The 13,639-nt window shown below is 36.8% G+C and overlaps 1 long non-coding RNA gene across 1 annotated transcript; it reads left to right on the top strand.

Annotated features, from left to right (window-relative positions):
- Positions 1–859: 859 nt before the first annotated feature.
- On the top strand, positions 860–4,263 carry LOC121910182. The gene is made up of 3 exons (XR_006099612.1): positions 860–870; positions 966–1,023; positions 3,901–4,263. It is a non-coding gene; the product is annotated as an uncharacterized LOC121910182 (long non-coding RNA).
- Positions 4,264–13,639: the final 9,376 nt, after the last annotated feature.

Genomic DNA, 13,639 nt, shown 5'->3' with positions numbered 1-13,639 from the left:
CTAACAATGTTTGTTTGAGCTTCAAATTTGACTTTGTGTGTAACCTACAAGCCTATTTACTACTCTGTACAGTTTGCATTGTTTATTTATTTACAGTGTATTTCTTTATGTCTCATATGTGTCAAAAAGTTGAAGGTCTTCATTTGTTTGTGTTTTAATAAGTTGCAGTGCATTGAGCTCTATCAGCCACCATAGTTAGAGAGGAGATCAGAATGGATGGATGAGCCTACAAAAGGCTGTGACTCTGACACAGGAGTCTGTGCTTCATGTCTCATCTTCTACAAAGCATTTTTTAACCATGATGGTGATTTTAACTAGTACGGTAGTTTTAGTTACCTAAACCTGTCTGGAACTTAAACATAGGAGTGGCAGATTAGAAAACACTTACTGTATATGAGTTGTTTTTTTCTGGAACAGTCATCTGGGTTGTTTTGAAGGACAGTGACAAACCTAGTTTGTAATTTAGGTATGAACACTTTTGAGATGATACGTCTCTTTTACATTTATTGACTAATCTAATCATCTTTCAGGCTTGGAAGTTAAGTTGCATCCTGCTGTGGTGACAGAGGGCCAGAGAGTCACACTGACCTGCAGTACCAACTGTCCTCTGACTGACGACACAAACTACATTTGGTACTTGAACAGTCGACTTCTGATGGTGCCAGAGAGCCAAAACAAACACCTGGTTCTAGACCCAGTCAGCATTCAACATGCAGGAAACTACTCATGTGCTGTCAAAACCCACCAAGACATCAGCTCTGGTGAAAAGACTCTCACTGTCCAAAGTACCACAGGAACATCAACAGCAGCAGTTGGAGTTATTGCTGCTCTCCTGGTTATAATACCACTCACTGAGTTCTTCTGGATTAGGTGAGAAACAATGAGCTTTGTTTCAGAGTCATGACATTTACACACTCACCTGACATCATCTATTCATTTTTATATTTACTCATTTCACTAAGCAGGAGAAAGAGGTCCTCCAGCCGTTCTCCTAGACTTGAAACATCAGACAATATGGAGCAGGTAAAATAAAATAATTTAAACAATTCTGCTACATAACATAACAATACTGACAACAACCCTTGTTAAATGCTTTTCTTGCAGGTTCTTATTTCTTCATTGTTTATCAATATTTTCAGTGTTGATAACTGTCTTGGAGAAACCCTAAATGGGAAAATGTATTTTTATTGTTATTCATGAAACTAGAATGTAAAGTTACCAAATATCTGTTGTTACACTCATTTAATATCTCTTCCAAAACCATTATCAGTTGTGTTCTACTTGGAATTGTTCCATATTGCTTTGGAGGATCAGCCAAAACTTTAACGTAATGTAGAATGATATTACTTACTTTCTTTATCAGCTAAACCCTGGTCCTGTGTATGAAGACATCTCAGCTCAAGCGACAGAGCAGGACGACCTTCACTATAGCAGAGTTAACTTCTCTAAGACCCAGACAGATCCGCTCTACACCACCGTCCAGCCACATCAGCCCCAAGAACAGACGCATGTCCTCTATGCTGCTGTCCGCTTTAGATCCAACACAAGCCCTGAGTAAGCATCTCTTCATTACAACTGATTATATTTGAGGGAAATAAGAATTATGTAGCTTATTACAGGTTGGGCTTTATGATATCTCAGACTCCACTGGTACTGTTTTAATAAAACTTGTGGGTCCTTTCACTTTGGTGTTTAAAATCTACATTGATAATCATTGAACACACCAATGATCAGATTTTCATGAATCTTGCTTAAAAGGTTACTGGAATGTAATTAAAGATTGTGAGACGTATGACGAGACTGCATCAACTGAGAAAAATGTCAGCTATAGCACCTAATCATTTACTCTTTGACAGCCATATCTGGCTGCTCTGTGTCATTAAACACTGCAGGAGTTAAAAATGGTGACTTTATTATGTTACCGTCTGGTGGTAACATCAAGGACACTGTGGCAGACAGCAACACACACCACCACCCACCATTCATAAAACATTTGAACACTAGTGCAGTAGGTCTAGTACCTTGTGGGACAGTAAGAGGCTGGAACGTGGCCGTGGTGGTATACGGGGGCTCTCTGTGGACAGCGAGAGGGTCATAGTTCCTGAAGATGTGCAGTTCTCCTGGATGTCTGTCAGCCAGAACACTGGTCACTATCACCCTGCACAAGAACAAATGTATGAGTGAAAAGATAATAGAGTAAATGTGAGCTTTAGTTCATGTTAAAAGTGTTCAAGTGATCAAGAAATTCTGATCAAAACCTGAAAAACCAGCACTTTGACAAAATTAGCTCATTTACAGATTCTGGATTCTCTACTACTAATTCTTAGCCATGCTAGCAGCATTGTTCATGTGATGGTGAGGTCTGTCTGAAATTTTCATGTCAGACCCACATGCTACCACCTTCACACTGAACAACAGTCAACTCATCCAAATGGTTCATACATTGTTAGTCCTTCCTAGTCATTGTTAGCTGTTACTTGGTCCCATCTGTGATTTGAACACTGCTTACAGTACATTACTTAGTGTCCTGATTAAATTCATGGGGGGCTGCTGACATTAAATGACCTATTGCTGTTAGTTTCAACTTATACTTTTGACAGTCTGGTCATTTTCCATCATCATACTGTATATGGACCTGTGAAAGAGAGACAGCTAACGCTAACTAGACATCCTTCTTTTGATAATTTGGGAATGAGTTGAAATAACATGAACAAAAATGACATCTTGTGGGAATCAGTGCTAACATTAACAAGCTAGTTTACATAGCTCTCACTTTCTGAGTGGAAGCTAGTTAGTCCAGCTCTCTAGTTTCCAGTTTCTGAGTGAAATACAAACTTCACAGCATGATGGGTCCTCCCAAATACTGAATATTGTAAATGCACAGATGTCTTTAATCACTAAGAGGACATAACCAACACTATGTGAACTTGTTGATAAGGGTAAAGGCCTGAAGCTAAGACACTGTTTCCACAAATATGTACAAAACGATTTGATTTTCTTTTGAAACAGAATTATACCCAATATCAAGACAAGATGTTTTTTCCCTTTATCAGCAACATTAAAGGCTATACAGAGTATGACATGCTCTAGTCAGTTGAGCAGCAGCGAGCTGACAGCGTGTCTCCTTACAAGACAGCATTCAAACGTCAGTCAATCGCTACAAAGGGAAACACCCACCCACAGGCCTGAAGCTAAGACACTGTTTCCACAAATATGTCCAAAAACGGTTTGATCTTCTTTTGAAACATTGAGAATTATGCACAATATCTGCAGTTTCATGATTGTTTATATTTCCTTTCACAAAATGTGGAGAGAATTCAAATTGCAGTTTGGCTTTAATGTCACGTCACTAAGATCTAAAACTCACATTGTAGGTCAATTTTACTTAATTAATTAAAAACACTTCGGGCCTTCATATACTTTCGAGTAAGAAAGTAAGATTTTTTACCTGAGTGTGCAGGATTTGCGGTTCCTTCTCAAAGAACAGAATATTTTAAATTGGGATGGGATGATCTTTCAAGTTACACAAAACAACACAGAACTACATTGTACAGTACCATTAGTTTTATGGGTCCAAATTTTGAAAGGTAGATGTGCTGTATATCTACAATTTCTTCTACTGCAGTCCACATTACACAGCTACATTAGTCTTCCAACACAAATCAGCCATTTGTAAATCATTGGATATGGATCAATCATTCATTCATTCATTCATTAATCATTTATCATTGATATCATGAAGATTACTCTGACCTAAAAACTATCTGTAAAAGAAAATAAACATATTTTAGACAAACTAATTATTCCTCTAAGGCTGTGAGGTCAGCAGTTACTCCTTATTATTAGAGGTTTAGTGCCCCACAATGTAAACTAATATTATTTGTCTTGTCTTCTCATCAGTTAAACCCTGGTCCTGTGAATGAAAACATCTCAGCCCAACCAACACAGCAGGATGATCTTCACTGTAGCAGAGTCGACTTTTCTAAGACCCAGACACATCCTCTCTACCCCAACGTTCAGCCACACAAACACTTTGACAAAGCAGATCGAGTGTATCTGAAGACTTTTTCACATTTGCTAGAAAGAAGACCACACTTGTAATATAGAGAACAATTATTGTGATACATATGTGTTTTGGCTTGTGTCCCTCATCAGTGGAACACACAGAGAAGATTTAAATGAGATGAAGTATGATGTATATATTTGGACCACATTTTCACATGCTGTCTTGCTTTGTGCCGATTTTTAGATTTGTTGTGGATTGTTGACGGACATGTTGTATCATTGAGAACAGAGTACTTATAGTAGTGTGCTATGGTGTGCTTCATGTTGTATTACTGTGTTTTCTGTTTGATTTCAAGCTATAACTGTAAAAATGCTTTTGTAAAACTTATTTTGCTCTCGGAAACATGTTCTACTCTGCATGTTCTGTAGTGTATGATGTGAACATAAAAACTATGTCTGCAGCTTCCTCTTCACAAGTGTTTTTTTTTCCACTGTGAAACAAACACAGACAGCCTCACACCTCTCTGACCAACGTGACAACTTTGACACCTTTTATGATAACTTGATGCAGCTTTACACTGCTGCATGTTGCATGATGAGCCGATACATTACTTAAAAATGAGAAACATTGACACCTTAAAGTAAATATGAAGGTTCTCCATGTCAAAATATGACATCAAAAACTAAACTACTGCTGCACTACATAAATTGTTTATCTGTGGTTTTACTAAGAATTATGATGAGGAAGGAGGTTTAATTTTGGTATCAGAGCTACATGCAGCATGTCTGCCAGCTGCCCTCACACTGACCAACAGTCTGTTCTGGCTTCAGTCATTTCTCTATAAACCTGCTCTTAATTTAGACTCTTCAGTAAGGTCAGCAGTTATGATGTAATAGATACAAACACTGTTATACAATCAACTTATAGACCCAGTATTGGTGCCAACATTGATGTTATTATTTACACCTGTAATTTTTCTGCTTGAAAAAGTCAAAGTGTTTGCTGTGAAAAAGGTCCACTGATTATAAGCGAGGGACTAAAACAACCATGTTGTTGGCAGAAGTTGGATGTGTGTTTACTGGTTTCACCCCGTACATCTTACATATAAATGTTTATCCTCTCTGATGTAATGATCATTTACTGTTAACTGTAAGAAATACACATAACATTTTTAATGGAGTTTAGGAGTTATAGTGTGAACAATTTGTAGAAAATTGTGGATTGATTGACAGAAAACAGAAAGGAAGAATAAAAAAACAAAAATGCTATTATTTGTCATATTCTGCATGCTCTGAAGTGTTTTAAGTCACCATAAACTTCTGCAGTTTCCACCACAGATACCACCATCACTGTCCATAGACAGCTTCACGTCTCTCTGTTCTCACTTCAGCAGTTTTTACAACTTCTCAATGAAAATATAATGCAGTTTAACACTAAAATATCTGGCATGAAGAACCAATTCACTATAAAAACAGAAAATAACAGTAAGAATTGTGATGAGATACAGAGTAAGAAAAATAATGGCACCCCCAAGTTAAAGTCAACATTTTCCTTCTCAAAATATGACATCAAATAAATACTGAACTATGTGAGGTAGATTCTGTACTAGAGGAAGAAGCAAGAAGGAAGTGAATTTTAGGTGTCAGAGCTTCATGCTGTGCATCTGCCCGCAACTCTCACAATGACCAACAGTCCATTCTGTCCTCTTAAGTCTTTACTCTGTAAGAGGACTGCTGTTGATTTTGACCATTTATTTATAGATTTGATGTTTTATGAGCTTTCATAAACACAGAAGGTGTGTTAAGGCCATTAAAAAATTAATATAATCAACTTTGTGTTTAGAAGCGGAGGGACTACAACAGCCATGTTGTTGGCAGAAGCTGGCTGTGTGTTTATGGCTTTCATTCTTTGCATCTCAGGTATGAATTATTATTTATCTCTTCTTATATAATGACTATAAACATGATGTATACAATATGAGATTATTAACTGTAATCTGTAAAAAAATAATGTTTTACTTGATTATAGGAGTTAAAGTGCAAGAACTTGAAGAAAATTGCAGATTATACAAATAATGTCCTTCATTTACAATATTTCATACTATAAATTTTTAGTGATTAGTACTAGAAGAACGTTATAATTATGAATTAATGCTTCTGTTAAAGGGGTTCAGGGACAAGCCAAAAGTATCTGTGCCTTAAAGGGTTCATCAGTGGATCTGCCCTGCTCAGCTCAACATCCCAATTCAAGCATGAAATGAAGAAGAGAGTCATCCAACTCTAACAATAAATGATCTAAGAGAGAGTGATGCAAAGTCTTACTATTGCAGCAAAACTACAGAGACACCAACACTCTGCTGGCTCAATAGAACTAAGCTCCGTGTTGCAAGTGTTTGACAAGAAATTCTGATCAAAACCTGAAAAACCAGCACTTTGACATCAAAATTAGTTCATTTACAGATTCTGGATTCTCTACTACTGAACAACAGTCAACTCCTCAAATTAAAGTCTTCAAGGAGACAGCTGTTGATAGTGTATTGACCAGTTGGGTTACAATTTTAATTCTTTGAATGAGGTAGAAGATCAGAGACTACAACAGCCATGTTGTTGGCAGAAGCTGGATGTGTGTTCATGGGTTTCATCCTGTACATCTCAGGTATGAATTTATCACAGTTAATAGCAATTATCTGTCAATGGAAATGTCACACATTCAGTGTGTTTTACTGAGTAAATTCTAACTGTTGGCTGAAATAGTCAAAGAAAAAATGAATAATGACTTGTAAATTGATTTATACAAAAAATAAAAAACAAAAAAAGGATGTAATGCCTTCCAACTGTCAGTTCCAAATGTTTCCAAATGAAAGCTTCTTTTAAAGGGGTTCAGATGAAGCAAACAGCATCTGTGCCTTAAAAGGTTCATCAGTGGATCTGCCCTGCTCACCTGAACATCCCACTTCAATCATAAAATGGTTCACTGGTCACAGATGGAAATCATGTAACATACAACATGTCTGAAGAAAGTGACTACACCCTAACAATCGAAGATCTGAGAAAGGATTCGGAGGTGAGCAACACTGTGCTCTGTTGCAAGAAATTACATTTCATTTCTAATCTGAAATCACTTATTCATGTATATACATTCATTCATTTCACTATCTAGAAAAACAAGGACTTCAGGTTCAAGATTTTGCACAACATTTAATTTTTAAAGTCAAATTACATTAAAATTCATTTTCGCAGAGAACTCTGTACATATGTCATTGGTATTTGTTTAGACTTATGTACTTGTGTACTGTAAATACTGAAAAGAAGAAATTTAAGGGGTTTGTTTTCTGCCTTAATAGCTCCCCCCACATTAGTGTTCTCCAGCTGACAATGATGGTTTGGTAATTTTATTGGTGCAACATCTGTGTGAGCAGGCACTGAAATGGTTCATACATAGTTAGTCCTTGCTAGTCATTCTTAGCTGTAACTTGGTCCCGTCTGTGATTTGAACACTGCTTACAGCATGTTACTCAGTGTCCTGATTCAAATCATGGGGTCTGCTGACATTGAAGGACCTATTGCTCTTAGTTTCAACTTATAGTTTTGACAGTCTGATCATTTTCCATCATCATACTCTATATGGACCTGTGAAAGAGAGACAGTTAACGCCAACTAGACCTCCTCCTTTTGATAGTGTGGGACAAACACAGCACTGAGTGTGCAGAATGACTCAGCAGGAGTTGAATAACATGAACAAAAATGACGTTTTGTGGGAATCAGTGCTAACATTAACAAACAATTTTTCATAGCTCTCACTTTCTGAGTGGAAGCTAGTTAGTCCAGCTTTCTAGTGTCCAGTTTCTGGGTGAAATACAAACTTCACAGCATGATGGGTCCTCCCAAATACTGAATATTGTAAATGGACAGATGTCTTTAATCACTAAGAGGACATAAACAACACTATGTGAACTTGTTGATAAGGGGAAAAAACGTCCCGATACAAGATGTTTTTTCCCTTTATCAGCAACATTAGAGGCTATACAGAGTATGACGTGCTCTAGTCAGTTGAGCAGCAGCGAGCTGACGGCGTGTCTCCTTACAACGACAGCATTCAAATGTCAGCCAATTGCTACAAAGGGAAACACCCACCCACAGGCCTGAAGCTAAGACACTGTTTCCACAAATATGTCCAAAAACGGTTTGATCTTCTTTTGAAACACTGAGAATTATGCACAATATCTGCAGTTTCATGATTGTTTATATTTCCTTTCACAAAATGTGAAGAGAATTCAAATTTCAGTTTGGCTTTAATGACAGGTCACTAAGATTTAAAACTCACATTGTAGGTCAATTTTACTTAATTAATTAAAAACACTTCAGACCTTCGTAGACTTTCAAGTAAGAAAGTAGGATTTTTTACCTGAGTGTGCAGGATTTGCGGTTCCTTCTCAAAGAACAGAATATTTTAAATTCTGCTGCATTGGAAAAACATCACCTTCGTCTGTCCTGCTTCCCCTCAGATGGCATGATCCTTCAAGTGACACAAAACAACACAGAACTACATTGTACAGTACCATTAGTTTTAGGGGTCCAAATTCTGCAGCGTAGATGTGCTGTACATCTAAAATTTCTTCTACTGCAGTCCACATTACACAGCTATATTAGTTTTCCAACACAAATCAGCCATTTGTAAATCATTGGATATGGATCAATCATTCATTCATTCATTCATTAATCATTTATCATTGATATCATGAAGATTACTCTGACCTAAAAACTAACTAAAGAAAATAATCATATTTTGGACAAACTAATTATCCTTCTAAGGCTGTGAGGTCAGCAGTTACTCCTTATTATTAGAGGTTTAGTGCCCCACAATGTAGACTAATATTATTTGTCTTGTCTTCTCATCAGTTAAACTCTGGTCCTGTGAATGAAAACATCTCAGCCCAACCAACACAGCAGGATGATCTTCACTGTAGCAGAGTCCACTTCTCTAAGACCCAGACACATCCTCTCTACTCCAACGTTCAGTCACACAAACACTTTGAAAAAGCAGATCGAGTGTATCTGAAGACTTTTTCACATTTGCTAGAAAGAAGACAACACTTGTAATATAGAGAACAATTATTGTGATACATATGTGTTTTGGCTTGTGTCCCTCATCAGTGGAACACACAGAGAAGATTTAAATGAGATGAAGTATGATGTATATATTTGGACCACATTTTCACATGCTGTCTTGCTTTGTGCCGATTTTTAGATTTGTTGTGGATTGTTGACGGACATGTTGCATCATTGAGAACAGAGTACTTATAGTAGTGTGCTATGGTGTGCTTCATGTTGTATTACTGTGCTTTCTGTTTGATTTCAAGCTATAACTGTAAAAATGCTTTTGTAAAACTTATTTTGCTCTCGGAAACATGTTCTACTCTGCATGTTCTGTAGTGTATGATGTGAACATAAAAACTATGTCTGCAGTTTCCTCTTCACAAGTGTTTTTTTTTTTTCCACCATAAAACAAACACAGACAGCCTCACACCTCTCTGACCAACGCTGACAACTTTGACACCTTTTATGATAACTTGATGCAGCTTTACACTGCTGCATGTTGCATGATGAGCCGATACATTACTTAAAAATGAGAAACAATGACACCTTAAAGTAAATATGAAGGTTTTCCATGTTAAAATATGACATCAAAAACTAAACTACTGCTGCACTACATAAATTGTTTATCTGTGGCTCTGCTAAGAATTATAATGAGGAAGGAGGTTTAATTTTGGTATCAGAGCTACATGCAGCATGTCTGCCAGCTGCCCTCACACTGACCAACAGTCCATTCTGGCTTCAGTCATTTCTCTATAAACCTGCTCTTAATTTAGACTCTTCAGTAAGGTCAGCAGTTATGATGTAATAGATACAAACACTGTTATACAATCAACTTATAGACCCAGTATTGGTGCCAACATTAATGTTATTATTTACACCTGTAATTTTTCTGCTTGAAAAAGTCAAAGTGTTTGCTGTGAAAAAGGTCCACTGATTAGAAGCAAGGGACTAAAACAACCATGTTGTTGGCAGAAGTTGGATGTGTGTTTACTGGTTTCACCCCGTACATCTTACATATAAATGTTTATCCTCTCTGATGTAATGATCATTTACTGTTAACTGTAAGAAATACACATAACATTTTTAATGGAGTTTAGGAGTTATGGTGTGAACAATTTGTAGAAAATTGCAGATTGATTGACAGAAAACAGAAAAGAAGAATAAAAAAACAAAAATGCTCTCAAGCTTTCTTCAGATGTCCTTCATGTACAACATATTATACTATTATTAGTCCTATTCTGCATGCTCTGAAGTGTTTTAAGTCACCATAAACTTCTGCAGTTTCCACCACAGATACCACCATCACCGTCCATAGACAGCTTCACATCTCTCTGTTCTCACTTCAGCAGTTTTTACAACTTTTCAATGAAAATATAATGCAGTTTAACACTAAAATATCTGGCATGAAGAACCAATACACTATAAAATCAGAAAATAACAGTAATAATTGTGATGAGATACAGAGTAAGAAAAATAATGGCACCCCCAAGTTAAAGTCAACATTTTCCTTCTCAGAATATGACATCAAATAAATACTGAACTATGTGAGGTAGATTCTGTACTAGAGGAAGAAGCAGGAAGGAAGTGAATTTCAGGTGTCAGAGTTTCATGCTGTACATCTGCCCGCAACTCTCACAATGACCAACAGTCCATTCTGTCCTCTTAAGTCTTTACTCTAAGAGGACTGCTGTTGATTTTGACCATTTATTTATAGATTTGATGTTTTATGAGCTTTCATAAACACAGAAGGTGTGGTAAGGCCATTAAGAAATTAATATAATCAACTTTGTGTTTAGAAGCGGAGGGACTACAACAGCCATGTTGTTGGCAGAAGCTGGCTGTGTGTTTATGGCTTTCATTCTTTGCATCTCAGGTATGAATTATTGTTTATTTCTTCTGATATAATGACTGTAAACATGATATATACAATATGAGATTGTGAACTGTAATCTGTAAAAAGAATAATGTTTTACTTGATTATAGGAGTTAAAATGTGAACAACTTCAAGAAAATTGCAGATTATACATCAAATGTCCTTCATTTACAATATTTCATACTATCAATATTTAGTGATTAGTACTAGAAGAATGTTATAATATATGAATCAATGCTTCTGTTAAAGGGGTTCAGGGACGAGCAAACAGCATCTGTGCCTTAAACGGTTCATCAGTGGATCTACCCTGCTCAGCTCAACATCCCACTTTAAACAAGAAATGGTTCACTGTACACTACGCTGGCTCCAAGCTTGTTCTCAATGAGCTGTTTCCAGATGGAAATCGTGTAACGTACAGCAAGTCTGAAGAGAGTCATCCAACTCTAACAATAAATGATCTAAGAGAGAGTGATGCAAAGTCTTACTGCTGTACAGAGAATGCAGAAAACCCACAAGACTGCATACAAAGTACAATCTCCCTCCATGTTGCAGGTACAGTGGTTTTCACTAATGTATTACTTTAAGAATGAAATCAGAATATGAATTCTTACATTATTCACCATCATCTCAGACCTGCAGGTGAAGGTGATTCCTGCCACAGAGGGACAGACAGTATCACTGATTTGCAAAACCAGTTGTCGTCTGACTGAAAACCCTGCAGCCTACATCTGGTACAAGAACAGAGAGTTTCTCTATCAGGACTGGTCTCCCTGGTACCAACAGCTGGTCAGCAGTGAGGAAGCAGTCAGATACTCCTGTGCTATCAAAGGCTACGAGCATCTCAGAGCTCCTGAAGTCTCAGTGGGTGAGTGACATCATTTGGCTCCTTTTCATGTTACAAAACTTCAAGTTAAACACTTTCAAGAATATCTTTACTATTTAAGCTTTGCCTTAAATTATAAAGCCTATGAAATACTGTAACTAAGTGTTTACCAGTTAAATTACTAAATGTTATTTGTTTTTGTTCAGATTCTGTCACATCGACCTGCTTTACTGTGACCTACGCTAAAGGAAGAATGTGTTCTGATAAGCAGACATCAGTGGATGAGTCCTGCTCCATCACATATCCCAGAGGTTAACTTTCTCCAAACAGCCACAAACATTTACACAAACACCACTCCCACCCCCCACACCTAGAACACCTTTAAAACAATATTTTGAGAACAGACATCTAAATGACCATGAATCATTTATTTTCATGTCAATATTTTCATGTCATATCTTTGCTTTCTTTCTTTTCTAATTTTTACTGTTACTAACATGTTTACTACAGTTCTACACATTCTTCTTTCCTGCACTAACCACACTTTAATAATTTTGTAATCAATATATTATTTTTATTTAATTCAACATGACACACATAAACTGTTTTTGACATCTCCTAACAGAAGTAGGTCTACAAAGGACTCCTGCAGATAAGAATCATGTTAGACTGACCTGTAACACCAGCTGTCCACTGACTGACAACCAAACTGTCTACAGATGGTACAATAACAGCCAATTAATGTCTGAGAAGAAACAGCAGCTTTCAGGTCCCAGCTCCTCTCCTGATGTCTTCTCCTGTGCTGTCAAAGATCACGAGGATCTGCACTCTGCTGAAGTCTGTGAGTATAAACCAACTTACAGTCTGTTATTACTGTTATTTTATAGGATGGCACATTTGTCTTTAGTTTGTATGCTTATTGGGCAACATGAAATATATTTCAGAGGTGCCGATTCAACCTGATTTTCATTTTCTTTGTAGTGTTATTAATCCATTATCTGACTTATGATTTAGTCAGTGATGGAGGTGATCTGCTGGTAACCAGTGTGTCTTATTAAAGACAACATGAACTGCTGATTGGTGTTTGAGTTGATATGACTCGCTTGTGAAGCTGTATATCACAGTCTGTATAATGACAACACATAATAATTACACAATAATTACACATTAGAAATTTAAAAATACTTAACCATTTTATTTTAGAGATTGTGCCATAAAGAAAAATTAAATGCAAGCCTCAGTATAAATCTAAACAATGTTTTTAATTTTTTATAAAAGATCAATATGAGGTGTCTAAAGAGGTGCTTTCGCTGCTTTCACATTGTGTGATATTTCCTGATTTGCACAAAACATGATTTATAAAAAACACCTGAACGTTTGCCACAGATTTTTTTATTTAAGTATTAGACAAGGCTACTTTAGCAATTATTTAGAGTGACCCTATTTTAAATCTTCAATTTATATTTCAGGTGTTGATTGTAAGAAGTGCTGGAGTATAAATTACATCAGAAGGAGAATCTGCACCCTGGAAGGCTCTTCATTGAACATTTCAAGTGAATATTTGCATCCTGACAACCAGCAGCCTGTGTCTAAAGTTTGGTATAAAATAAAGAGAAGTGGTGAGGAGGAAGCTGTGAAGCCGACTGAGGATGCAGTTCGCATGCAGTATCTTGACATGAACAACCAGCACATCCTGAGAATCAAAAACCTGAAGAAGACTGACTCAGCAGAATACACAATCAGACTCCTAAAAGATGATGTAATACGGAAGGGTGATCCACGTGGAGTGACTTTGATCGTCTCAGGTAATTCCTGTCTGCATACTTTTCAATAGAAACTGT

This window comes from Thunnus maccoyii, chromosome 2 (assembly GCF_910596095.1).
Source record: "Thunnus maccoyii chromosome 2, fThuMac1.1, whole genome shotgun sequence".
NCBI lineage: Eukaryota > Metazoa > Chordata > Actinopteri > Scombriformes > Scombridae > Thunnus > Thunnus maccoyii.
This window is presented reverse-complemented; position numbering and strand designations above follow the sequence as displayed.